Below are 27,240 nucleotides of genomic sequence, written 5' to 3'. Positions count from 1 at the left end.
AAACAAAATACAAGAAATATCTAAGATAATGATGGGGTTAGAAGATCAAGAGTGCTATAAAAGGTTGCATCCTGCCAAGATTTTGGCACTTTGCTATCTGAGAGCTCAAAAATTGCTAAGTATAGAGAAATTGCAGAAGTTGCATTACTGCATGAACCCTGAAGAGCTCATACACCTATTCAATGAGAGAGGTAGAGAGGGAATTATGGAAGCTGAAGAACCATCTGATACACCCACAACATCACCCCTCACACAACAAAGATTGCCAAGGAAGAAACCGAATAAGGAGTAGAGAACAAAGAAGGAGCAAGATAAGAAGCCTAAGAAGCATGTTGAACCACATCAAGAAACCCAACCCGTAAGAGACAACGAAGAAGAAGAAAAAAAATAACAAATGGAGACAAAGAGTGCAACAATTCCGTCCCCATTGTCACCATATTTACCACCCAGGAAACCCAACACCAAACTAGTCAAAGACTCCAAGGATGTGAAGTATGGCACATTTACACCATTGCTACTAGAGAAAATACCATTTGAAGGAGAATTGCTTGGAAAAATCCCACAATTGAAGTTTGAGGAATACGAATTCAATGATTGTAGAGAATACTTGTAGTTCGCACCAAGCAGGTACCTGAAGCAGGTCCATTACCCAGAGAGTGGAGTGACAAGATTGGAACCACATCAATGGGAGAAAAGGTTGGAGAAATTAGGCTTATTGAACATGCTGAACATACCACACTTCAACAGAAGTACACCTGACACAACCTATGTAAGACAATTGCTCGTGTTGGTGCATGACACATGCCTCTAGATGAGAAAGAGTATCTCCATTGATGAGATGCTAACATGGCGGATTACCAGGTTGACATACCAAGGAAGGGACCCTGCCGAAGAGTTTGTGGGTAAGGATCAGGACAAAGCGATAACATAGAACATGAAGGAGAAGTTCAGCTTGGTCAAGAAAACGTGAGGTTACGACATAAATTCGATCAATGACCAAGGAGTACACTTCACCACACATATCTTAGCTGGGAAGATTATGCGAAAAATGTCAAGCCAATGAAGTCCCTGCAACAATTGTTTCCCTAGCTACGCAGTGTAACAATGAGGTCTAGTAAAACTGGGTTGAATATCTATGTAGAGAATTCCTGGAAGATTTTCAGGAAGCTCAAGCGGAAGGTAAGACCTTTCATTACGCATGGCTGATTTTGATCATAACATTGTTGGCATGGAAGGAGCGAGAGGATTCATAGTTTCCTTCGGTAGAAGAAAATGTGTGTGAAGCCACGCAGTATGCGTTGCTCTGGTATACCAAGGAGATATCATGAGCACAGGAGAACAAAATATTTTTTGTCTGGTATCATATGGATTTACACATGTTGGTAAATAAACACCCTAGATTGCCACCAAGCTTGTATCAACAATATAAGTTTGTTGCAAAGTTCAAAGCAACCTTTCATAGGATCTATATATAGGCTCGAAAGGATACAATGAAGACATGGCATCCTCTACCATACTTAGTCACTGAAGATGATCTTGTGACATTAATACAACAGTGGCCCAGAGAATGGATGACTGTGATGGAGAAAGATATAAGAGATAATGAAACAGAGGAGGAAATTTTGTAGCATGGGGAACCAAGTGAAAATGATAAAGACAAGGATGAACAAGAGGAGCACGATGAAGAGCATACAAAGATAGAAAAAGCAAAGAGGAAGACACTGAGCGAAACTTCATTGAGGAAAAAGAAGAAGAAAAACGCAGATAAATGCAAGGGCGCAATGCCACTGGTCCTTATTGATGGGGACCTAAATGAAATTGGGGAGAAAATTCAAGAATTCACAGTGGAGTCATGGAACAAAATAGAGGATTGCTATGACACACTCGTGACAGGTGTCAAGCAGAATTGAAAATATTGATGCAAACATCCAACAACTAGCGATAGATAGGCCAAGGACTCCGACCAGAAAGACTAATATAGATGACATTTGGGATGAGGATAATGCAGATACCTTCCATAGCTCTGTAGTTCAACTCTGCCAAAGTAAAGCAGCAAGCAAAAGGTTGGGATCATGTCAACATGAAAATTTTAGCGTTTCCCATTTTGATATTACATGACCTACACCAAGGCACCATAAATGAGCTAAAGGAGCATGAAAAATGCACCTCATAGTTAAATATTCACGTAAAACGAGAATGCGTTGCACTAAAGAAACAACTTGACTAGGCCATCAAGGATAAGGATCAGGTAGAGCTACAACAATAAAGTCTGAAAGAGGTGGTCAAAGGCGCTTCGAGGGAAGTTCCAGACATGGCTGTCTACGAGGAGGAATTAATGGAAGATAAGGTTGTGAATCTCGACCTTGCAGTCAAGGTATCAAATAAGAAGATCGTGAATGTGCAATTTAAATATGGAATAAAGATCAATGAAATTCAAATGAAGCTGCAACTAACCACACCACTAGAAGTGCGTGAATAGAGGGAGACCGACCTAAAGACTGCAACGACAGGCATCTCTGAGACAGTGGCAGAGTGTGGAAAATTATTGGATGATACCTTGTAGATTTGGACTTTGGTACAAGAAGATTTGAACATACAAAAGATAGAAGACAATATCCAGTAGAAGCATAAGCAACTAAAGGAGATTCAAGCAAATGCGAAGACCTTTCTAGTCTCACATAAGCTCTCTAGAATCAGTGAAGGCAAGGCACTTTAGAAATAGATAGAAGAACTTAGAAGGGAAGAGAAAATTTTGATGGAGAGAACTCAACCATGGCAGGATGAGGCTCTCCAGCTATCACAGGAAGTGGATGGGAAGCTCCAGGAGCTTCGACAAAAGGAAGGAGCAGTGTTGTAGAAGACTGCAGGACCAGTGACAAAGGCACTACTAGAAGAAGTGTGTAGAGAAGAGAAGAAGACAACAAAGATACTATAGCAGTACAACGTCGCCTACAACAACATCACAACAAAGATTTGAGGCAAAGCAGCTGAGTGACTCAGGACGAGTCACATGTGAGTGTTGGGGGCCTGTTGGGCACAACCCAAATTGGCCCAAGTTTTGGTCAAAACTCTGTATTTTAGGGAGTAGAGTGCACGGTACCATGGTGTTATGTACCACACAATGTTTTAGGGGCTTAGGGGTGGGTCAAAGTACCTTGTTTTTGTAACGGGCTTGGGAAATAGTTGATTGTTTTTAGGAGGACCATGGTATTTGGACCATGGTATCTGATATACCCGTTGATGTAATTAGTATATATAGGAGAAACGATGTAAGTTGAAGTCATAATGATATGATACGAGCATAAGTAAATATATCTATATGGGTCTTGAAGATGTTAGAAAATTATATATTGCAGAAATATAAACATAGAAAACACATAAAACAAGAGAGAGACACAAATATACGTGGTTCACCCAATTTGGGCTATGTCCACAGAGAAATAGCTAGTCCTTCCTTTTTTATTATCCAACAAAATGAAGAGATACAACCTACAACTCATCCGCTGTAATTTCCTCTTTTCTCTCATACAATATCCTCTCACTTTCTCACTCATAATACACATATATTGAGCCAAAAATACAATTCCATCATATATAGTGAGGGGTTGCCTTCTAGGTCAAAAAGCCCTAAATTAAACATAACTTCTATCGTCAGATCATCTACCTAATGAAAGGCATAGATTAACTATGAAATTACAATATTATACAAGGCAAATTTACATCTATTTTTAGCTTTGGGGGCACTGCCCCTGAACCCTCGCCAGGGGGGCTAATAAAAGTCGTCGTCGCACCCCCCCATGGACCCCCATGGCGGTGAAAAAATGGGTAGCATTGCCGCCCCATTACGAACTGGGGTCCAATGTGGTGATAGCTATGAATAAAGAAGAAACCTAGGCTCCACAACCAACATAAGGAAAGGCTCCACAGCTGAGTGTGCAGAGACCTAAAGTCTACAGCTGAGTGTTTAGACACCTGCAGCTGGGTGTGCAGGTTGAGGAATTGTACGATGTTTCAAAGAATTAATATAAGACGTACAATTTTGACGGACATAACTTGAGTATGATTATTGTGTATCTTTTTCTTTCTATTCATTATTTTGGTTATATTTTACTACCGCGCCATATTGTTTATGTTTGTTAATGGCATGGTTAAGTAGATAACCCAACCCGCAAAGTATAGAATAAAGTGTTAAGTGAGAGTAGAGTAAGAATTACACAACCTATTATCCCTCAAAGCTGCGGAAACCTAGTTCTGAATCCTCCCAAAGTCACTTCGGGTGAGACTACGATATACTTTGTAGGTTGTTGCCGAAAGGGCCAATGATTGAGGGTTTTGTTGGTGCGCAGTAAAATCAGAATGTGGGTCAAGCCCAAACAAACCAACATATCTCCTTCAAAACATCTTTGAGAGGCTGTAGAAAGTGCTGGAAGGGTCTCTAAAACATCAAGGAGAAGCTAACTATCGAAGGTACTGAAAGGGACTTCAAAATGCATTTCGTTAAACCAATAAGTGATCCATCATAAATTACTTATTTCAATCAATCGTAAGCTAAGGAAATGTAGTAGTTCTTTTCTTGTTTGTTACTAGATTTTGTTTGAGATCTAGGGAGATCCATCTTGTCTGCAAGAGGGATTAGTCCACATAACAGAACTAGAGGGAGAATTCCAGATGGAACCTTACAACATTTTGCAGTGAATTATGATCATGCTTCACAATCAAGCAATCGAGCAAGTTAAAGTGCAGTTGAAGCACTTTGGGCCCGATGAAGCTACATGGGAGATGACTGATTAGATGTGGGCTTTATATCCTTCATTATTTGTTGGTTCAAGCAAATGATTTTTTGATATATGTATATGTATATATGGATATTGTTGTAGATACCACAATGAGTTGTGTTATAAATATCCAATAAGCGATATGTTTGTTTTGTTTTCAGCATGAAATCATTGTAAATACTACATCGAGCTATGTTATAAAGCTCCATGGGAAATATGTTTTGTTTTCAATAGTCTGCTGGTCATAGGTGTCATAGAACACCAAGGAGTGTTCCCTCAAGGGGCAACAATTTGTAACAACCCCTGGTTGATTTTCATGTAAACAAAATATAAGACCAAGGTCATGGGACACGTAGTCCAAGATGAATGTTGGGAAAAACATAGGGATGGGTATCACTAGTGATTAATTTATGGCTATGGAAATTGGCAAAGGAAAAATGGCAATAATTGGAGTTTTGTTTATGAAATAAAGGAAAATAGGAGAAAACGAAGGTGAAGAGACACAAATTTACATGACAAGGAAATTGAAGGAAAAATGAAGAAGATAAAGGCCTCAATGATAAAAAAAAGTTTATGAGGACTAGTTGCTAGTTTTTTGATGGTTTTTTGGTGGAGCTCTCTTTTATTTTATCATTATCTAATACGCTTGCACACTTAGAGCATTCTAGGAGCATGCTTGGAGCATTCTAGTTTGACCTAGATTGGAGAAAGAAGGAAAAGGAAAGCAAGAAAGTGTAAGGGAACAGATGGATCAACAACTACAATTGGATTGCTTTGCAAGTAACAAGTTGCATGTGTGATTTCCTTGTTGATTTATGGATGCATGGTATGTGCATGTGATTCCTGGTTATGTGTTGTCAGTGGCATGGAGGATTGGCTCGATTGACAATGGTTTTAGCCTTGCCTTACCATTTCCTCGATAACCATGGCATTGTGGGGTTTTCCACATGAATTTTTTCTTATTGGTGCTCATAATTCCTTATGGATGTGGGTTGGAACAAACACTTTGGAAGCCCTAGAACAACTTGGGTTTAGTTATTCGTCCTCGAGCCTATGTTGGGACAAATGCTTTGGATCCCTTGGTGTGTTGAGTTACTAGTCCCTAGAGTTGGGTTGGAAAAACGCTCTGGAGCCCTGGAAGGTTGTGGGTTGAGTTACTAGTTCTTGAAGCATTGGAAAACTTAGAGATCGATTTGGTTGGTGTTAGTGATTCTGACCATGGAGGTGGAATCACTGTGGTTGGGCTGAGGTGGTTTGGCCTTTGGAAGCCGTGGTTTGGTTTGTCTTGGTTTATTCCATGAGATCCCACGTTCATGCTTGGAATATGGCGCGTGGGTGATTGGATGAAAGAGAGATTTGGTTCAGCCCAATCTATGGTTGGGTGGTATGTGGAAGTCCCTAACTTGGTTGGTAATTTAAATTATTAATATGAAACATTTTCCTATTATGATCTATGAGTATTTGTAGTAATTATATTGGTGATATTATGGTCGTGTTTCCATGATCTCTATGTTAGTTATTTTCTGGTTATATGTTGGTTATAGGATGTGTATTATCTATGGATATTGTCATGAATCGTTTAGTTATTGATTGATTGATGATTGTATGGACTAATAAGTGTTGTTGCAGCTATGTGGAGAGGGCATAGAGCCTTCTTGGTTATTATCAGAAGAATCTCAGACTTTTATGATTAGATATGCATTCATGGCCTATAACTTACTTGTTTGCCATATGCTTGACGAAATGTCTAGTGTGTTCTAGGCAGTTTAGGTCAAGTTCTTGATTTGAGTTTGAATGTTTAGCCTTGTCCTCATGTCAATAATGATTCTGGAAAGTCTTAGGTAATTTTGAGCAGGGGTCTAGAGGCTAGCCTAGAATTGTGTTTCAGATCTCGAGAATGCACCCTTGCCTTGTTGTGCATGTGGTTGGGGCTTAATATGTGAGAAAATCAACCCCGAATTAGGGTTTGGTCACCTGGGGTTGTCATTTGGTCCCTGAGTGTCTTTTAACCATGAGTGATGTTTGTGAGAAGTCAGTTGTTGGTCCCACTTTCATAATTGAAGCTTGGAGGTCGGGTCATGTCACAGTATCTTTTCATCTCATGTTTACCCCGACAGGCTTCTGAAATTGGGTAAATGTGGGAGGGGGTGGTCACACTGACTGTGATGAATGAGGAAAGAAAAATCATCCATAAGAAAAATACATTAGTCGATTTTTCCTCCATTATCTAACTCAATGTCAATTTCATGTTTTTTGTGCATTGAAGCACAATCCTCACAATCATGTTTACAATCTTAATAAAAATTCTTTAATTCTTCTTAATCCTTCAACTATCGTGGAGACCCTATTCAATGGTATGGGTTTTTTCTCAAAGATATTTTTATGTAATTTTTGATAGACCAAGAGATGGTTTAGTGAAAAAGAAAAACCCCCCCATATAAAGTCTCCACAGATGCAAAATACTCCCGGTGTGCATAAATGTGACACCATGGAGACCTTATTCAACATGATGGGTTTTTTTATTATAAAATATCTATATGTGTATTTTTTTGATAGCACAAGGGGCGACTCAATATCAAAAAATCCCTCTAAATAGATTCTTCATGGATGAAAAGTACTCTCTATTCGCATACATGTGACTAACTTCATCATTAAAATGTAAGACTTTTCTTCGACACATACACATCAAAAAATAACTTTTTTGGACCTAACATATGGTATGAAATACCTTACAAAAAAGACTCCAAGGGGATATAAGTTTACACATATGCATGTAGCCTTGGGGTAACTACAAGTAACGCAGTAGACACACATCCATTGTTTGAGGGACTTAAACTTGAAAATAGTGTCAAGGAATCTAGATTGATAGTGCTTGGAGACTAATCTGTCGTCATCAAATTTCTTCTCCAAAACCAAGCCCCAAAAGAATACCAAATTTCACCCACTATGACTCAAATCGTATTTGAAAAAGAAAAATTTGTTACTCTCCTACTTTAAAATCCTTTGACGTCATAACTAAGAAGTGGATCAACTAGCCAATTTGGCAACAAAAGAAAAATGGGGGTTCATGATTACCAACTTCAAAGTTTATGACCAACTCATCCCATAAATCAACCATAAACCACATTTATGGTGGCAACATGAAGATATTGAAGGAACATGATGTAGTAGTACAACTAGCTCTTAATGGGGAGTGGATGACAAGACTCTCCCACCATCCTCACACATTCAACATTATGGCCACCCAAGGTTATGATCCTTGTTTTATGCTCAGATATGATGTATTTGAGATTATCTAGATGTCTTACATATGGGGTTGTTATTCGGCCTATTTACTCAACCATATTGAATTGATTTTGGTGTAGTACCATTATAACTCAAGAATGCTCATCTTGGCATGCTCCATCTCTCCAATCAAGAATTTATATCTTCCAACATTGATTGTTCTACATCCTTTGTGCTTCATCCATTTTGACAGGTATCCCTGGCAAGACTCCTATACAGGCTCCTCTAGCTCTGAAATAATTTTCTTCTCCTCTATTCATAACTCCTTGTGAATTTTTGGGCCAATGTTATGTGTTCCTGAGTCGAATGGAAAGAGGTGTCCCTCTAGTGGCTTAGGATTTCATTGTCCCCTAGCTCTTTGGGAAGCATAAATCCCATGGTTATTTCAATGTTTCCTCCCTCGTTCACCTCAATTCATAGTTTAAGCTGCAAGCTCATTCAAAATTTTTACAGTGGTCCTCAGACGTGCTGAGGAAATCAATTAACATGTAGACATTGATTATATAGAGCTCCGAAGAACATTAAAGCTTTCAAACAACCATGAAGCCATAATTAAGGAATTGGAGCATTAATAAAGGACTAGACATGACAAACTCCCAATTCATGATAATCAAATTCTCTCTCATAAGTTGGAACCAATGACAACCGAAGTTGTCATCAATTCATCGGTATTCTGGATATAAAGGATTTCAATCGTGGAGAAAGAAAATCACATAATCCTACTTCATATGGGCCATTTTTTCTCCTAGATGTTTACCTCCCTTGTGACTAGGTTGATTCTACACAACCTTCTCAAGGAAAAACTGAAAACAACTCTCGTAGAGGACAAGGATCAGCACAAAAAGTGTTCTACATCACCACATCAACATCATAGGAAAGAGTTATTTTCTAACCAAACCAAGGAAAAATCATTGAATAAGTGGCCTAGCCTCTACTTTTTGACTTTTTTTTTTTAATGTTTCCAAAATCAATTATCTTTTAAGAGTTTTTTTATTTTATTTTATTTTATTTTTTTTTAATTTTTTTTTTTTTTTTTATTTTTAAAGAATATATATAACTAGTTTGTTTAGCACTAAACCATATTCGAAAAATATTTAGAATTTAGTAGAATACAAATTAATATGGACAGTTATACCTCTCCAATGCAAGAAGTTTATTTTGTTGTAATTTCGCAACAATCTTCACTGAATTTTTTTAACTGGCATCCATTTTTCCTGGTTTTGGTTTAAAAATAATACCTCACAAAAAAACATATTGAAAAAGATTTTCAACTAATATTCCGACGTGTTAAAGAGTTAAACCTAGACTCCAGGACGAAGCGATGGCCGAGCGATGCTCCTGCTAGGGTTCCTGCGTAAACCCTGCCGCCCTTCTCCGCTGTGCACACTGCATCCTTGAATCCGCCTCTCTGCTGACTCTTTCTCCATGAAACTGCCCTCCGGAGGGGTGGGCACGGCCCCCCCTCCCCCCATCGGTACCTCTCCTGACAACTCTACAAGTGCAAATATGAATGCCAGTCCCGGCTCCACCCCACTGGCCGCCCATGCTACCGATCCTGCCATTGACAACGCTGGCAACTCTGCTACAGGCTCCGCAGCCGCTAAAGACAAGGGCATAGACCAGACTGCCTCGACGTCATAGCCAAAGGCGTCCTCAGCTACATGCATCCCCAAAGCTTCAAAAAGAACCAAAATAGATCTCCCCAGTCAACGAATCAACGGCCAAATCCAATATATGAGGGATCATGCACTCATAGGCAAGTTCTTAGGACTCTGGCCTACTGAAAAGGCCTTGCAAGGATGGATCGCTTCCAAATGGAAGCCCAAAGGACAAGTTACCCTGCAGCTTGGTCCCAAAGGCTTCTTCACTGCTATTTTCAATTGTCTGGAGGACAGAACTCATATCTTTGAGGGAGGCCCGTACTTCTTCAACTTTGCAGGCCTGTACCTTCGTGACTGGATAGAGCGATTCAATCCAGACAAAGAATATTTCAACTGGGCTCCAGTATGGATCCGAATGTACTCTCTTCCCCTGGAATACTGGGACGAGGAGACCCTAAAGGACATAGGCAATGGCTGTTGGGTTGTGTTATATTCTTTCCACGTAGTTAATAGGGGGTTTGAAGGGCACCCGTAACCCCACTTTATGGGGTCCGGGGCAGCGCCCCAGAAAATTTTGGTTTTAGACTATATGTTAGGTTGGGCGGAACCACCTATGGTTTTGTGCATGATTTTCGCACATGTTTTTTGGACGCGATGGTTTTCGGTCCATGGTATTGGATGCTTCGGCATGTATAAATATGTATTGTAACATTGAAAGGAAAATAATGAAAAATCAAGCTGGTAGTCCCGGTTTTGGGATCCAGGGAAAAATCTTTGTGCATATGTGTTTTATGGGTTATGCTCTCGCATTGTTTATTTTCTTTGTTTAAGAATTCGTATGCAGGTAATTTCTGTACAGGGTTAAAACCTACATTTGGTATCAGAGCTGTTTTGGCTTCAAGGGGACGCCTTTGTTGCTGAGGGGTTTCGCTCGGGCCTGTGGTAGACCCTGTTCAGTGGGAGATCTGTGAGATCGATTCTGGTGGTGAAAGAAGATGGCGAGCAGTGGAAAGATAGAGATTGAGAAGTTCAATGGTCAAAATTTTGAGTTGTGGAAACTCAAGATGGAGGATCTGTTGGTGGATAAAGATCAGTGGATCGCGGTAGATCCGGGTACTAAACCATCGGGAGTGACCGATGAAGAATGGAAGAAGTTGGATCGGAAGGCAAAGAGCACAATACGATTGTGTGTCTCGGATTCAGTATTGCTGAATGTATCAGGGGAAGCTACGACAAAGGCTTTGTGGGTCAAGTTAGGGACTTTGTACCAATCTAAGTCTCTGGTGAATAAACTGTTCTTGCGGAAAAAGCTGTATAACCTGAGGATGAAAGATGGAGACTCGGTGACAGAGCATCTGAATGCGTTTAATACTGTGGTAAGTCAGTTATTATCTGTTGATATTAAAATTTCAGATGAAGATAAGTTTATTAGTCTGTTGTGTTCTCTACCAGATTCGTGGGATAGTCTGGTTATTGCAATAGGTAGCAATGCAACTGCTTTGCAGTTTGATGAAATAGTCTCAGCCTTGCTTATGGAGGAGATGAGATGGAAAAATATGGACAACCAGAATGGTGATGCCTTGTCTGTACAAGGACGGTCCCAGAACAGAAACAAAAATAAGTCATCGAGTGGGAGATCTAAATCTAGAGGGAGATCTAAATCTCCAGGAAAACCTACAAAGGTGGTGTGCTGGAAATGCGGAAAGGAAGGGCACTTCAGAAGGGATTGTAAATCTAAAGCTCGTGATAAAGGAAAGGGATCTGATGATGCTCCTTCTGCAGAGGTGAAAACCACATCAGATGAAGGTGGGGATGTGTACTTGGTTTCTTCAAGTACACATGTAGATCATGAGGCATGGTTGATTGACTCAGGTGCATCCGTTCACTTCACTCCCCATAGAGAGTGGTTCTGCGAGTATGAGAAATACGATGGTGGTGATGTCTTCTTAGGAGATGATAGGAAGGCTAGAATCATTGGTCGGGGAAAAGTAAAGTTGAAGTTGCAAGGTGGAAGGGTTAGAACACTTCCGGGTGTTCTACATATTCTTGCATTGGCCAGAAATCTGATTTCTGTAAGCAAGTTGGATGATGCAGGTGTAAAGACGGTGTTCGAGAAAGATACCTGCAAGATGGTTCGAGGAGCACTGATATTAATGCGGGGAGTTTGGATTGGAACTCTGTACAAGCTGCAAGGTAGCACTGTTGTTGATGGGTGCAATAGTTCTATGGTTCCTGAAAATGGAGTAGAGAACCTAGTGGTCTCTGGAGAGAAGACCATGTTGTGGCATCAAAGGCTTGGACATATTGGAGAGAAGGGCCTTCGAATACTTCATGGTAAAGGTATGAATAATAACTCTCTTGATTTTGATTTCTGTGAAAATTGTGTATATGGGAAGCAGAATCGGGTGAGTTTCCCCTCTGATGGTAAGAGGATGAAACAAATATTAGAGCTTGTGCATAGTGATGTGTTTGGACCTGTGAAGGTTCCATCACTGGGTAAGTCTGTGTACTATGTATCATTCATAGATGACTTCTCAAGGAATACATGGATATATTTTCTTAAGAAGAAATCTGAAGTCTTTGACAGGTTTAAAGAATTTAAGGCTCTAGTGGAAAATTAGACAGAGAAGAAGATAAAGGTGCTGAGGACAGATAATGGTGGAGAATTTTGCAGCAAGGAATTTGAAGAATTTTGTAAGAAGTGTGGTATAGCACGGCAGAAGACTACTCCATATACACCTCAGCAAAATGGAGTCGCAGAAAGAATGAACAAGACGTTGATGGAAAGGGCAAGAAGCATGCTCAGTGGTGTCGGGTTAGGACAAGAATTCTAGGTAGAGGCGGTGGATACTGCATGTTACCTAATCAACAGATCACCTTCATCAGCGTTGGAGGATAAGACTCCACAAGAAGTATGGACTGGTAAGAAACCCTCTCTTTTACATCTAAGGTGTTGGCATTATGATTCAAGTGTTGTCCTTGATGGCAACTCACTCAGAGGTTGGTACAGGTGATGGCAACTTAATCAGAGGACAGATCTTAGTACAGCATGCCAAGAAAGTTCATACACGCAGGTTCGTTAAGCCCAAGTCGCGTGTACACGCAGGTTGGCTTCAGTAAAAGAGCGTGTATGTGAAAAAGTACCTTTGGTCCGTGGCGGTTAGTCCTTGGAAGTTGTGCCTATGGTTTCGGACCATGGTGTCTCGACGGGCGTGTCGATCCCTAGTTTTGAGGTTGATGGTATTGTGTTACTATGGTTTTGGACCGTGGTATTGTGAAGTACCTAAGGCTATATAAGGAGAAGATCATTAGGCAAAGGTGCAAGCAATGTGTGTCTGACGAAGTGAGAAGATCTGGTATTACTGTTTATCTGTTCGGGACGCTTGGCAAGGGTCGAATCTGACAGCGAAGGCATAAGAAACTATTTCTAGATCTGCACGCGGGTTGCCTTTGGTGAAAGCACGTATACACGCGGTTTTGATACAGTGAAGTAGCGTATGCATAATAAGATTTGATATTTCAGGTTGCTGTTGATTCTGGTGGTTGTTGCAGAGTTCTGGGCTCTGGTTTGGGTTCTGTGTTCTTGATTACAGGGTTTCAGTGATTCAGTATTGGGTTGTTTAATGAATTATGATGCAAGTATAAGTTGATGATTGTATTGCGGTAATGTTTGTTTTGTACTCTTGGATCCAGTCTGAAAATTGATGAAACGTGGTCCCTGAAGGAAAGCAGGTTGTAGGGTCAGCACCTGCGTACTAGTAAATGGATCGGCTAGTACAAGAGATGAGGGGGTTGTAGCTCCCTTCCAAAAGTGGTTGGAAAACGAGAGAGGGTTGTAGCCCTCTGCAGGTTGTAGCCTGCGTACTGGTAAAAGGACTGCACCAGTACATTGTAAAAGAAGTTCTTATTAAAGAAGAAAGAGACGAATTGCAGCAGGTGGTTTTCACCCACATTGGGTTTCCACCTTATATCATGGTGTTCATGTGTGTGGCTCTTGTGTGATGTTCTGTTCTGTTATTCTACACCTGTTTACTGTTAATATGCTTAATAATGTTCTGATGCATTTACTGAAGATTAAGCTAACTGAATTGTAAGATCTCTGGATATACGCGTGTTTCATTAGACACAGTAGCGTGTACACGCGGGTTCACTTAATTAAAGTAGCGTATATGTTTCTGAGTATGAAATTGGAAAGTTTTTACTGATCTGATAATACTGATTCACCCCCCCCCTCTCAGTATTATTTCCAACAATTGGTATCAGAGCAAGTCCTTCAGAGGAAGCTTGATCGCTTGAAGGAAAAGATCCATCAGAATGGCTAATCCAGAAAGAGAAGCACACATCAGGCCACCAGTCTTTGACGGGAACAATTTTACTCACTGGAAGATAAGAACCACTGCATATCTACAATCACTTGGAGCAGAAGTTTGGGGAATCGTAGAAGGAGGATACAAATTCCCATCAGCAACTCCTACAGATCCAACAGAGAAAAAGCAATATGAGCTCAATGCCAAAGCTGTTACTGTCCTATTGAGTAGTTTGACTCAATCAGAATTTATGAAGATCATGCATTTCAAATCAGCTAAGGAAATATGGGACAAAATCGTTACAAGCTACGAAGGAGATGATCAGGTAAAAAGAGCAAAGCTTCAAACTCTCAGAATCCGGTATGAAACTCTTAAGATGCGTAGTAATGAAAGCATAGCTAATTATTTCCTGCGTATGGATGAGATTGTGAATTGTATGAGGGATCTGGGTGAAGAATTTGAGGAAGTTGTCTTAGTTGAAAAGGTTTTGAGATCTCTGTCTACTAAATTTGATTCTAAAGTATCTGCCATAGAAGAAAAGGAGAATGTGCAGAAAATCACCATGTCACAGCTTCACGGGATCTTAACTGCTTTTGAAATGCGACAAGAGGTACCACCAGAGGCCGCATTCGAAGTGTCAGAGGAAGAAGATGAGGTAAATTTTGTCAAGAATCTTGAACGGGGAACTGGATAGTTCAAAGGTAAGCTACCTTTCAAATGTTTTCTATGTGGTAGAGTTGGTCACTATGCTGCTAGATGTCCTCATAACAAAGGAAAGATATCTGAAGAAGATGGTAGAAGCTATTATACCCATATTAAAAGTTCATTCAATGATAGTGAAGATATTAGAAGTCTCATGGCACATAAGAAGAAGAATGCTTCATCCAATAATAGCGAAGATATTAAAAGTCTCATGGCACATGAAGAGAAGAATGCAGAAACTGAAGAAGTTTCCAAATTAAAAGAACAATTGGAGACAGAAATCAGGGTAAGGGAGCAATTGCAGGATATAGTAAAGGATCAGAGTACAACTATTCAGAGACTTGAATCAAAGATCCTCTCTCTAAAAGAAGATCTTAAAAAATCAAGAGAACAGAACAGAGAAGATCTTGAAGATCAAGAACATGAAGTGACCAAACTAAAGCGACAAATGGAAGAAGGAAGAAAAGCTGAAGAAGACCTAAGGAATCAATATCTGAAAAAGGAAGAACAACATCAAGTTGAGGTAAATATCTTGAAAGGTAAAATAGAAGAAAAGGATAAGCTTTTACGATTTCAAGATAGTACTAAAGTCTTGGATGATATTCTTAATAGTCAAAGGTCTCCTGCTATCAAGACTGGTCTTGGTTTTCATGAATATGTTGAAGGTGAATCTAGTTCACAAGGTGAGGCAAGAAACTCTAATGAGAAATCTGAAATGCTCAACAAGGAACAACCAAGGAAAGAAATTCCTCAAGGAAGATCCTTTAATCCTAACTATGGACGTGATAGACGATTATTTCCTCCACTGAATAATGTTGAATGTTATGTATGTCATAATCTTGGACATGTTGCAGCGAGATGTAGAAGTAGAATGATTCAAGAAAGATCATCGCATCCCAGGTATTTCAGAGGATATTGCTTTGCCTGCAATGCATATGGACACAAAGCAATTGATTGTGATAGAAGGAACATGAAAAATGTAAGGTGTTATACATGCAACAACTATGGGCATAAAGCAAGGGAATGCAGGAGCAGATTTCAAAATTCAAGACAAGAGGACCATACATCATCACAGTTGCAGGAATTGAAGAAGACAGAGACAGAAAGGTGTGGCATAATTCAGACAGCGGACATAATAGACACAGGGGAATCTGAAAGTGATGAAATTCAGTATTCCATCTTGCATACGCTGATATAACGAAGACAAGTCGCGTATATACGCGAGTCACAGGCTGCAAAGTCGCGTATATGAAGAAAGGGGAGCAGAACAGACTCAGGAAATGGTTCAGTCATGGTTGGCTCACACTCAGGGGGAGCATATACTTCAAATAATTCATTGTTGGCATTATGGGGGAGCATGGATGGATTGATACAACTTGGCATATACAAAGGGGGAGCCAAATCAGAAACTTCAACATGTACTCAGGGGGAGTATGGACAGCAGTATGGACAACAGGAGGTATACCAAAGAAGAGAACATCTTGGTCCGCCCTTTGCCCTTGATGTCAAAGGGGGAGAGTGACTTGGTGTGGTGGTTGCCATCAAGTCCAAAGGGGGAGATTGTTGGCATTATGATTCAAGTGTTGTCCTTGATGGCAACTCACTCAGAGGTTGGTACAGGTGCTCAGAGGTTGGTACAGGTGATGGCAACTTAATCAGAGGACAGATCTTAGTACAGCATGCCAAGAAAGTTCATACACGCAGGTTCGTTAAGCCCAAGTCGCGTGTACACGCAGGTTTGCTTCAGTAAAAGAGCGTGTATGTGAAAAAGTACCTTTGGTCTGTGGCGGCTAGTCCTTGGAAGTTGTGCCTATGGTTTCGGACCATGGTGTCTCGACGGGCGTGTCGATCCCTGGTTTTGAGGTTGATGGTATTGTGTTACTATGGTTTTGGACCGTGGTATTGTGAAGTACCTAAGGCTATATAAGGAGAAGATCATTAGGCAAAGGTGCAAGCAATGTGTGTCTGACGAAGTGAGAAGATCTGGTATTACTGTTTATTTGTTCGGGACGCTTGGCAAGGGTCGGATCTGACAGCGAAGGCATAAGAAACTATTTCTAGATCTGCATGCGGGTTGCCTTTGGTGAAAGCGCGTATACACGCGGTTTTGATACAGTGAAGTAGCGTATGCATAATAAGATTTGATATTTCAGGTTGCTGTTGATTCTGGTGGTTGTTGCAGAGTTCTGGGCTCTGGTTTGGGTTCTGTGTTCTTGATGACAGGGTTTCAGTGATTCAGTATTGGGTTGTTTAATGAATTATGATGCAAGTATAAGTTGATGATTGTATTGCAGTAATGTTTGTTTTGTACTCTTGGATCCAGTCTGAAAATTGATGAAATGTGGTCCCTGAAGGAAAGCAGGTTGTAGGGTCAGCACCTGCGTACTAGTAAATGGATCGGCTAGTACAAGAGCTGAGGGGGTTGTAGCTCCCTTCCAAAAGTAGTTGGAAAACGAGAGAGGGTTGTAGCCCTCTGCAGGTTGTAGCCTGCGTACTGGTAAAAGGACTGCACCAGTACATTGTAAAAGAAGTTCTTATTAAAGAAGAAAGAGACGAATTTCAGCAGGTGGTTTTCACCCACATTGGGTTTCCACCTTATATCATGGTGTTCATGTGTGTGGCTCTTGTGTGATGTTCTGTTCTGTTATTCTGCACCTGTTTACTGTTAATATGCTTAATAATGTTCTGATGCATTTACTGAAGATTAAGCTAATTGAATTATAAGATCTCTGGATATACGCGTGTTTCATTAGACACAGTAGCGTGTACACGCGGGTTCACTTAATTAAAGTAGCGTATATGTTTCTGAGTATGAAATTGGAAAATTTTTACTGATCTGATAATACTGATTCACCCCCCCCTCTCAGTATTATTTCCAACATAAGGGTATTTGGATGTGATGCATATGTACATGTTCCAAAGGAGAAACGAACCAAGTTGGATAGTAAATCTGAAAAATGCATCTTTATTGGGTATAAGGATGGTTTAAAGGGTTATAAGCTTTGGAACCCAGTCACACGGAAGGTTGTGTACAGCCGAGATGTGTTGTTCAGAGAGGTAAAAGATGTTATTCAACATGAAGTCCAACCAAAGGAACCTGAGAAGATAGAGTTTGAGCCAAAGGAGGAAGAATCAGACTCTGCAGCAGAGGAGGAATCAGAAGATGAAGAGCCACAAACTCCGGCTGTGAGAAGATTAGTTCGAGAAAGAAGGCAGCCAGAAAGGTATAGTCCATCTGCTTTCAGTTCAAATTTTGCTTTGTATATTACTAATAATGATCCCAGAACTGTGAAGGAAGCAGTGGATTCAGAGGATGGAAAACTCTGGAAAGAGGCCATGGTCGATGAAATGGCATCTTTGCACAAAAATGAAGCTTGGGATCTGGTGGAGTTGCCGGCTGGAAGGAAAGCCATTGGCAGCAAATGGGTGTTCAAGAAGAAGACAAATGCAGAAGGAAAGGTGGAGAAATACAAAGCTCGGTTGGTAGCAAAAGGTTATTCCCAGGTGCCGGGAATTGATTTTGGTGATATTTTTTCTCCTGTTGCCAAGGTAACTTCTATTAGATTACTTTTATCTGTTGCTGCTGCTTTTGATTTTGAGGTAGAACAGATGGATGTGAAGATAGCATTTCTTCACGGGGATTTGGAAGAGGAAATCTACATGAAGCAACCTGAAGGCTTTGCGGTGAAGGGTAAGAAAGAACTGGTATGCAAGTTAAAGAAGTCTTTGTATGGGTTAAAACAATCACCAAGGATGTGGTATCAGAAATTTGATAAATTTATACGGGGACTTGGCTTCACCAGAAGCAAATCAGATCATTGTGTGTATTTTAAATTAATTGGTGACCATATTATTTATCTGGTCTTGTATGTGGATGATATGTTGCTGGTTGGAAATGACAAAGAAATTATCCAGGATTTGAAGACCCAATTGTCCTCCAAATTCGACATGAAAGATCTTGGTGTTGCATACTATATTTTGGGCATGGAAATTAAAAGAGATCGGTCAAAGAGGAAGCTCTGGTTAAACCAGAGGAAGTATGTCGAGACAATACTCCAGAGGTTTAATATGTAGGATAGTAAACCGGTGAAGATTCCTATTCCTGTAGGTGTGAGGTTATCTGCTGAACAGTGTCCCAAGACACAAGAAGAGGAAGAGGACATGTCCCGTGTTCCATATGCAAGTGTAGTGGGTAGCCTGATGTATGCAATGGTCTGTACTAGACCAGACATTGCACATGCAGTGGGAGTATTGAGCAGGTTTATGTCAAAACCTGGGAAGGAGCAATGAACAGCAGTGAAGCAGGTTTTAAGGTATTTTTGTGGCACTAGTGATTATGGTTTGTGCTACCAAGGAAGACCAGGATTGGACAGAGTGTTGGATATTCATGGCTTTGTTGATGCAGACTGGGCTGGAGATCTGGATCAAAGAAGATCTACAAGTGGGTATGTGTTTAACCTATTTGGAGGTGCAGTCAGTTGGATGAGTAAGAAACAATCTGTAGTGGCACTATCAACTACAGAGGCAGAATACATGGCAGCCACTCATGCAAGCAAGGAAGCAGTTTGGTTGCAGAGATTTTGTTCAAGTATGGGGTTAGTACAGGGAGCTATAAGAAGAGACTGTGACAGCCAAAGTGCAATTTTCTTGGCAAAGAACCCTGCTTATCATTCAAAGACAAAGCACATTGATGTTCAGTATCACTTTGTGAGGGATATGATAGAAGACAGAAAGGTGTTGCTGGTAAAGGTGGACACTTTGAAGAATACTGCAGATGCATTGACAAAATCTGTGAGCTCTGAGAAGTTCTCTTGGTGTAGAGAAGCAATGGGAATCTCAGGGCTGAAAAAATGACTAAGCTCTCCTGTGGCCCCCTATGGAAAGAAAACAACAAGTGGGAGATTGTTGGGTTGTGTTATATTCTTTACACGTAGTTAATAGGGGGTTTGAAGGGCACCTGTAACCCCACTTTATGGGGTCCGGGGCAGCGCCCCAGAAAATTTTGGTTTTGGACCATATGTTAGGTTGGGCGGACCCACCTATGGTTTTGTGCATGATTTTCGCACATGTTTTTTGGACGCGATGGTTTTCGGTCCATGGTATTGGATGCTTCGGCATGTATAAATATGTATTGTAACATTGAAAGGAAAATAATGAAAAATCAAGCTGGTAGTCCCGGTTTTGGGATCCAGGGAAAAATCTTTGTGCATATGTGTTTTATGGGTTATGCTCTCGCATTGTTTATTTTCTTTGTTTAAGAATTCATATGCAGGTAATTTCTGTACAGGGTTAAAACCTACAATGGCCTGGGGGTTTTTATCAAGGTCGTTGAGGAAACTAAACATCAAAGATACACCTCCTATGCTAGGATCTGTGTACACATGCATCTGGCCAAAGCACTCACAGACTCAGTAAGTCTATTTCATGATGATTTTGAATGGGTTCAAACAATAGACTACGAGCATGTTCCTTTTCGTTGCAAGAAATGCCATGAACATGGCCACCTTTTCAGGGATTGCCCACTGAATCTTCAGTCTAAAGCCCCTGTCACTGAGACTAGCAAAGATGCTGAGGGATTCAAAAAGGTCACCAGTCGAAGAAAGCATGCCAAGAAATCTCTAGTCGCCCCAGATAATCTCAAGAAACCTGAAACACAGAACAACTTCGAAATCCTGACCTCTCAAAATAACTTGGAGGATCACCTTTCTATCCCTCCTTCTTCAGATCCACCTCCTACTTCACCCCCTCCTCTTCCAAAATCTTCAGCTCCGCTCTCAGCCTTCGATCTCACCATCATCCCCGCCTCTACCTCCTCTGATAATAAAGATCAAGATACAACCCTTCAAACTTCCAACATGGAGATAGATGCAGCTCTAGCTCTCAGTATCCATCAAAAGCCAAACGAGGAAGAACAGAACATACCGATACTCATGGATGAGGAACCAGAGAGTGTAGATCTGGGAGGTCTGGACATTCTCAGCCTGGAAACAGCGTGTCGACAAAAAGAATTCAGTGCTATACCCCCCTGGGAAATCGAAAGACTTGAAGTAGTTTTAGCCAGAGCACAACATAACAAATGTCTTGGTATTTAGGCAGGTAGTCCTTGGGATGGAAAAAAAATACTGAAAGACACGAAGAAACGTGGGCATAAAACGGATCTGCAGAGGACCATTATTATTGGAGAAATGCTGGTGGAATCTGGTAGATTCCCCAAGCTGACCAAGTTTTTCAAATCTCTTCCCCACTATTCCTCATGAAGCTCATCTCATGGAACGTGAGAGGGCTTAATAGCCCTGCAAAACACAAAATGTTAAAAAATATGATCCAGCAAGATAAGCCTTCATTAGTCTTTCTACAAGAAACAAAATGCAATAGCACTGCACTGGAAAAGATTCTAAATAAAGCCTGGTCGGGATGCCGTTCAGTCTCAGTGGATGCTTCAGGGGCTTCAGGAGGGCTAGCAATCATGTGGAACCCTCAAGTTCTCTCCCTTCATGATTTTCACGCCTCACACTACTTTATTCAGACAACTTTCCACCTAATCGGGACCAATATCCATGGTCATCTCTCTAATGTGTATTTCCCACAAGATTTACAGAAAAATTTGGATCTGCTGGACACTCTCACAGCTCTCAACTATGTCAGGAGCTTTCCCCTTTGGATCTGTGGTGGTGACCTCAACATCATCATAGCTTTGGAGGAAAAATCAGAAATCAGAAATCAGTTAATGGACCTATAGACTTCTAATGGTATGTATACATGGACCAATAAAAGAAGGGGACCACAACATATAGCTTCTAGGCTAGATCAATTCCTTATGTCAGATAATGCCATTCACCTGGGTGGGGACTTTCATGCCTCCATCATGCCTCAAGTGGGCTCTGATCATTGGCCCATAATGCTACAGTGGTCGCGTCTGGGCTCTAAGTGTAATAGACCTTTTTGCTTCGAATCATTTTGGTTTTCTCATCCTAACTTCAAAGAAGTAGTTAACGATGCCTGGAAATCCTTCACTCCCCCTGAAGGAGCCAAGATGTTCCAGTTTCAACAAAAGTTAAAACACCTCAAACAAGTTCTCAAATCATGGAATCGCACTCAGTTTGGTAACATTTTTGACCATCGGAAAGTGTTGGAGCAGCAAATGAACACACTGCAACAGTGTATTATCTCTGAGGGAAGAACGAAAGACTATGCGCAATAGGAGCAGGCCCTCTTGACCAAGATTGAAGCACGAAGGCAACAAGAAGAGACCCTGTGGCGTCAAAAATCCAGGATCAGATGGCTTAAGGATGGGGAGAAAAATACCAAATTCTTTCATAGGTCTACCATTCAAAGGAGAATGCACAATAACATCGCCTTCATTAATAATCGGCAAGGGGAGCGTCTGGAGGTGCATGAAGAAGTGGAACAAGAATTCAAAGAATACTTTCAGGACATTCTTCGGGAGCCCCCGGGCTACAGAAATCAAGCTATTCGATCTATTACGCAGCACATTCCTAAAATCATCACCGCAGACCACAACAATATGCTTCTCTAGCCTATCTCTATGCAGGAAGTGGAGGACGCAATGGCCCAACTCAAGGATGGCAAAGTGCCTGGCCCTGATGGCTTCACAGCCAACTTCTTTCATGCTTTCTGGGAGCATATCAAAACAGAGGTCTGGGAGCTCGTGGAAGAATCACGATCGATGCATTGGATCCTTCCTTCCCTAAACACGACCTTCATAGTGCTCGTTCCTAAAGTGGAAGAATCCAATACACCTGATAAATATAGGCCTATCGCACTCTGCAATGTAATCTACAAACTCATATCTAAAGTCTTGGCGAACAGGCTCAAACCTCTTCTCCCTCTCCTCATTTCGCCAGAGCAGACAGGCTATGTAGAAGGGTGCCAGATTCTGGACGGTATCATTCTTTCACATGAAGTGATCCACTCACTCAAGATTCTAAAAAATCCAGGTATGATTCTCAAATTAGATCTTTCTAAAGCTTTCGATAAACTCAGCTGGACCTATATTAATCATATGTTACTTGCATTCGGCTTCAATGCTACCTGGACTCGTTGGATTATGAATCTTATTTCCTCCCCCTGTTTCTCCATCCTTCTTAATGGTTCTCCTTCCTCGCCCTTTCGTCCCTCCCGGGGTATTCGTCAAGGCGATCCTCTCTCCCCGTTCCTTTTTGTTCTCATGGCCAAAGGACTTAGTCGCCTTCTTCATTCTGCTATCAATTCACACTCCTTAAAGGGAATTTCTCTGCATGGTCAACCCCCCATCTCTCACCAACAGTTTGTCAATGATAATATGCTTTTCAGCCATCCATCAGTCCAAGAGGCCTCTGCCTTCAAGTCCCTGCTCAATCTCTTCTCAGAAGCTTCTGGTACCACTATCAATGCCTCCAAATCCCAACTCTTCTTCTTCCATACTCCCATTCTCACTCAGAGAAATATAGCCAGGATTTTGGGCTTCCTGATAGCTATGCTTCCTTCGAAATATCTTGGAGCTCCCCTGTTTGATTCAGCCATCAAACATGCTTCCTGGAGAACCCTCCTTGACAATTTAGAAACCAGGCTCTCCTCTTGGACCTACCGCTCGCTCAACATTGCTAGCAGGCTTATCCTAATCAAATCCGTTCTCCAAGCCATGCCTCTGTACTTATTTTCTATATTGGCAGCCCCTAAATGGGTTCTTAAAAAAATCTGCCATCTTCAAAGAAACTTTCTTTGGGGTTCCTCTGGCCACAACAGAAAATGGGCTTTGGTCAAATGGACTGAGGTTTGTCTTCCAAAGTCAGCTGGTGGGCTTGGTCTAAGGGATCCCCTCCACAACAATAACACCATGGGTGCCCGCATCTGGTGGAACTGGATCTCCAAACTGCACACTCCCTGGGCACGTCTTTGGTAGGCCAAATATGCTCTAGGCAGTCCAATGGAGGATCTCATCCGCATCAGCACGACCACCCCTGGCTCACTGATTTGGAATGCGGCCAAGAAACATAGTGCCTTTATTCAAGTGCACAGCTTCTGGGAAATCCACTCGGGTACCACAGCAAGATTTTGGGAGGACTCTTGGCAACAACTTCCCAAACTCGCCTCTCTCTTCCACAAACCTAAGTGGCAAGCAACTATGCAGCACAATGATCAAATCCATGTCCATCAATTTTGGCAGCAGCAATCCCCTCAAGGTTTTCAACTTTGGAGAATAGCTAACACCTGGCAGGCTAACTGGCAGGAGGAAACTTATGAAGAGATCGATCAAGAGCTCAAACTCAGGAAAATTAAACTCTCTGATCAGAAGGACAAAGTGTGATGGGGATATACACCCAAAGGTATGTTCACTACCATGGAAGCATACCAACTTCTAAATCAACCCATGCAGAGCAAAAAGGATCAGCTATGGGATCAGGTTTGGAAACCAAGTATCTGGCCTAAGGTCTCTACTTTCCTTTGGCTACTAAGAAAACAACGGATCCTCACTTGGGACAATCTACAAAAGCAAGGATTTACTGGGCCTTCCAGATGTCCCAATTGCAATCTTCACACAGAGACCATCTTGCATCTCTTGGACACCTGCCCATTAGCAGCTCAACTTTGGGAGAGAACAGCATAGTGCAACAGAAGAACGGGTAGACGTGTGGGAGATATTTTAAACACCATCAGGAACTGGCCTCAGCATCCTTTCCAAAGTCTACTACTCAATTCCCTCTGGAACCTCTTACCGGGCTTTGTCTATTGGATCATCTGGAAGGAAAGAAATAACAGGATCTTTAAAAATCACAGCACGCCCCTTGACACTCTTTGGCTACTTCTCAAACAAAACCTTCAAGAAACTCTAGCTCTAAGACACTGGCAAGACTCAGATTTGCTAGCTTCACCCCAGGAATGCCTCATTCTGGACAATTGGAACCTGGACCTCACTTTTTTAGCTCAAATCAAGCCCAGCTCCTCCATCCACACTGAGTCTCCCCAATTCTGGTCTCCTCCTGCCATCCACTCTTACAAACTGAACTTTGACGGAGCTGCTAAGGGCAATCCTGGGCTGGCTGGATATGGTGGTATCTTCAGAGATGCTGAAGGCTCTGTTCTGCACATATATCATGGTTCGCTTGGAAGAGACACCAACAACGTTGCTGAACTTGAAGGCTTATGGAAGGGCATTTGTATAGCAGAAATAGAAATTTTTTTCCCTCTAGAGGTAGAAGGGGATTCTCAAATCTTAATAGAGGCTGCTATTCGGATTCACTCAGGCACTTTAGCAGCAAAGATCGCTTCGAGCTGGCGGCTCCTAAGCAGATTGGAACAAATTGAAGAATGGCTCAGGGCACCACGCAACATCACCTTCAAGCACATTCGGTGAACAACTAATAAGGTAGCCGATAGACTGGCTAATCAAGGCGCCGATCAGCAGCTCCCATTCTTCTCTGGTCCATTGAGCAGTTCTAATGACATACAACTCAAACGAGACTACACTCTTCTGGTGCAACAAGATCTATCTCTCCCAGATCCGGGTGTTTAACAATGTGATCGGTACGTGGGCGGCTTGGTGGGTTGGCGCGTGGCTTATTACCACCGCCACTCGGCCTCGCGCAATGACGGTCATTAATTCCTCTGCTTTCAATTTCAATGCTGCGTTAATGCAGCTCGTCCCTCCACACCAGCCTGTTAATTCTTCGATCATGGCGCCCCTCCCTGGACTCATTCACGCTCCTCCCCTGCACTCGCGTTATTCCCTTGCTGTCGTAGAGCCGCGCTCTCGGACCAGCCCAGGGAAACGTTGGGCTCTGGATCGTTGTGTGGATTTATCACCGGGCCTTCATGTTTCTCACAACCCTTTCTGCAATTTCAATAGTAGTTCGTCCTCTGTCCTTCCCAGTGCCCCTCTGTGTGCTGAAGCTAAGCCCCTTTCTGTCCCCCTCTGCCTCCACAGTATTGCAGCCCGTTCAGAACCTCTTGTTCTTCTCACTATGCCCAGATTGCGCCAGAGAATGAGTTGCAGGAGGGGAAGCTCCCGGGGGCGAGTTATCCGCCAGCCCTCCTCCTCCACTACGGACTCCTCGTCATACTCCTCAGACTTCTGCTCTGACTGCTATCCTGTTACCAGAAGTGGTCGTGGATGGGGTCATGGGCAGCTTAATTCAGCAGCGCGCTCTCTCAATTCTCCATCTCATACCGCTCGTTTTCAGTTCCCCTGTACTCTCAGTAATTTCTCCTTCTTAGCTTCAGTCACCATTGAGCTTCGAGAGGTTACTTCTGGTCAGGTTGCTGTGACCCCTGGGGTGACTCTGGAGACGAGGGCGGAAGATAGGCATGGTACTTCTCAGATTGACAACAAGCAGAGTAAGGATCCTGGTCCGAGTAAGGGCACTGCAACCCAGGTCATGAATAATCAAGCTGGTCCGAGCGTCCCTACTGGTGGCAGTTCTTCAGGCAAAGAGGGCCATCCCTCTGAGGATGAAGACCCCTACAATTATGGGTGCCGCATCATTGAAGAGCAACCTTCCACCTCTCATGAAGCTTAATCAGGTCTGCGTTCAATGGTTTTTGTTTCTCCGTTGCTCGAAGGTGCTCAATTCCCTCCTATTTTATCGCCATTATATGCTATACAGTTCTCACACTCAGTCCTTTGTTCCAAAGTCAAATTGCCGGTTTCCCCTGCGTGGGCGGCATTCTTCTGGCTGTGTATTTGGGTCTCGATTTCGGTTACAGTTGTTTTTGGGGTCTGATTTCAGTTTTGATTTGGGTAGCGCTTCTCTGTTTTCTTGCCTGGGCCCAGGTATCCTGTTTTGGTTGCTGAATTACCTCTGGTCAGTCTTCAGTTTCGATATTGGAGTTTTCTGTTTCTATGAACTAGTCATGGTCATGATCCTAGAAGCCCTTCTGGTCGGTCTTCAGCAGGTCTTTTTGGTCAGTGTTCAGCTATGTAATGTGAGCATGCCGCATCTCTGGGCTAGACTTCTCGAGGCCGAGGCCTCTTTGTAAAATTATTTTGTATCAATATAGGAGTAGACAAATTCAGAAAAAAAAATATTCCGATGTGTTTTGACCCTATTTACATTATTTATTCTTCATAATATTCATAAAAAGAATCAGTATATAGGCCAAAACTTTTTAGTTCGAAATACAAGTTGAAGCATTGGTTAAAGTATAGGTTGAAACTCTTCTCGAAATCCAATAGTTGAAATTGTTTTTTGTGCAGAAATTGAAGTCAATTGTATTTTTTTAAATCTAATTATAATAAAAAAGTTATTTCTACTGCAAGCGAAATTGACGTTTTGTGATTAAAAACATGGAACAAAAATTTGTGTATTTTTATCAAAAGTTAGGTCTGAATTCAACTTAGTTATGTGACAAAAAAGTTACCAAATATTGGTTGAATTTTTTTATTTAAAAAATAGTTTCTCAAGCTTAAGCTCAAGTAAGATCTTAGCATTAAGCTCAAGTAGTTAGATCCTAGTATTTAGCTTTGGTAAGACCTTGTTCCTAAGTTCCATTGAATAAGGTAAGGAGTTATTGCAAAGTTCATGTACTAAGATCTTAATTCTAGGTTCATGTAAGGTCTTATTCGCTTTGTTA

The sequence above is a fragment of the Pinus tabuliformis genome, chromosome 4_1, assembly GCF_031772625.1.
Source record: "Pinus tabuliformis cultivar Carrire ecotype Pingquan chromosome 4_1, CPIR1, whole genome shotgun sequence".
NCBI classification, from domain to species: Eukaryota; Viridiplantae; Streptophyta; class Pinopsida; order Pinales; family Pinaceae; genus Pinus; species Pinus tabuliformis.
The sequence above is the reverse complement of the archived record's forward strand: the minus strand, read 5'-3'. Positions refer to the sequence as shown.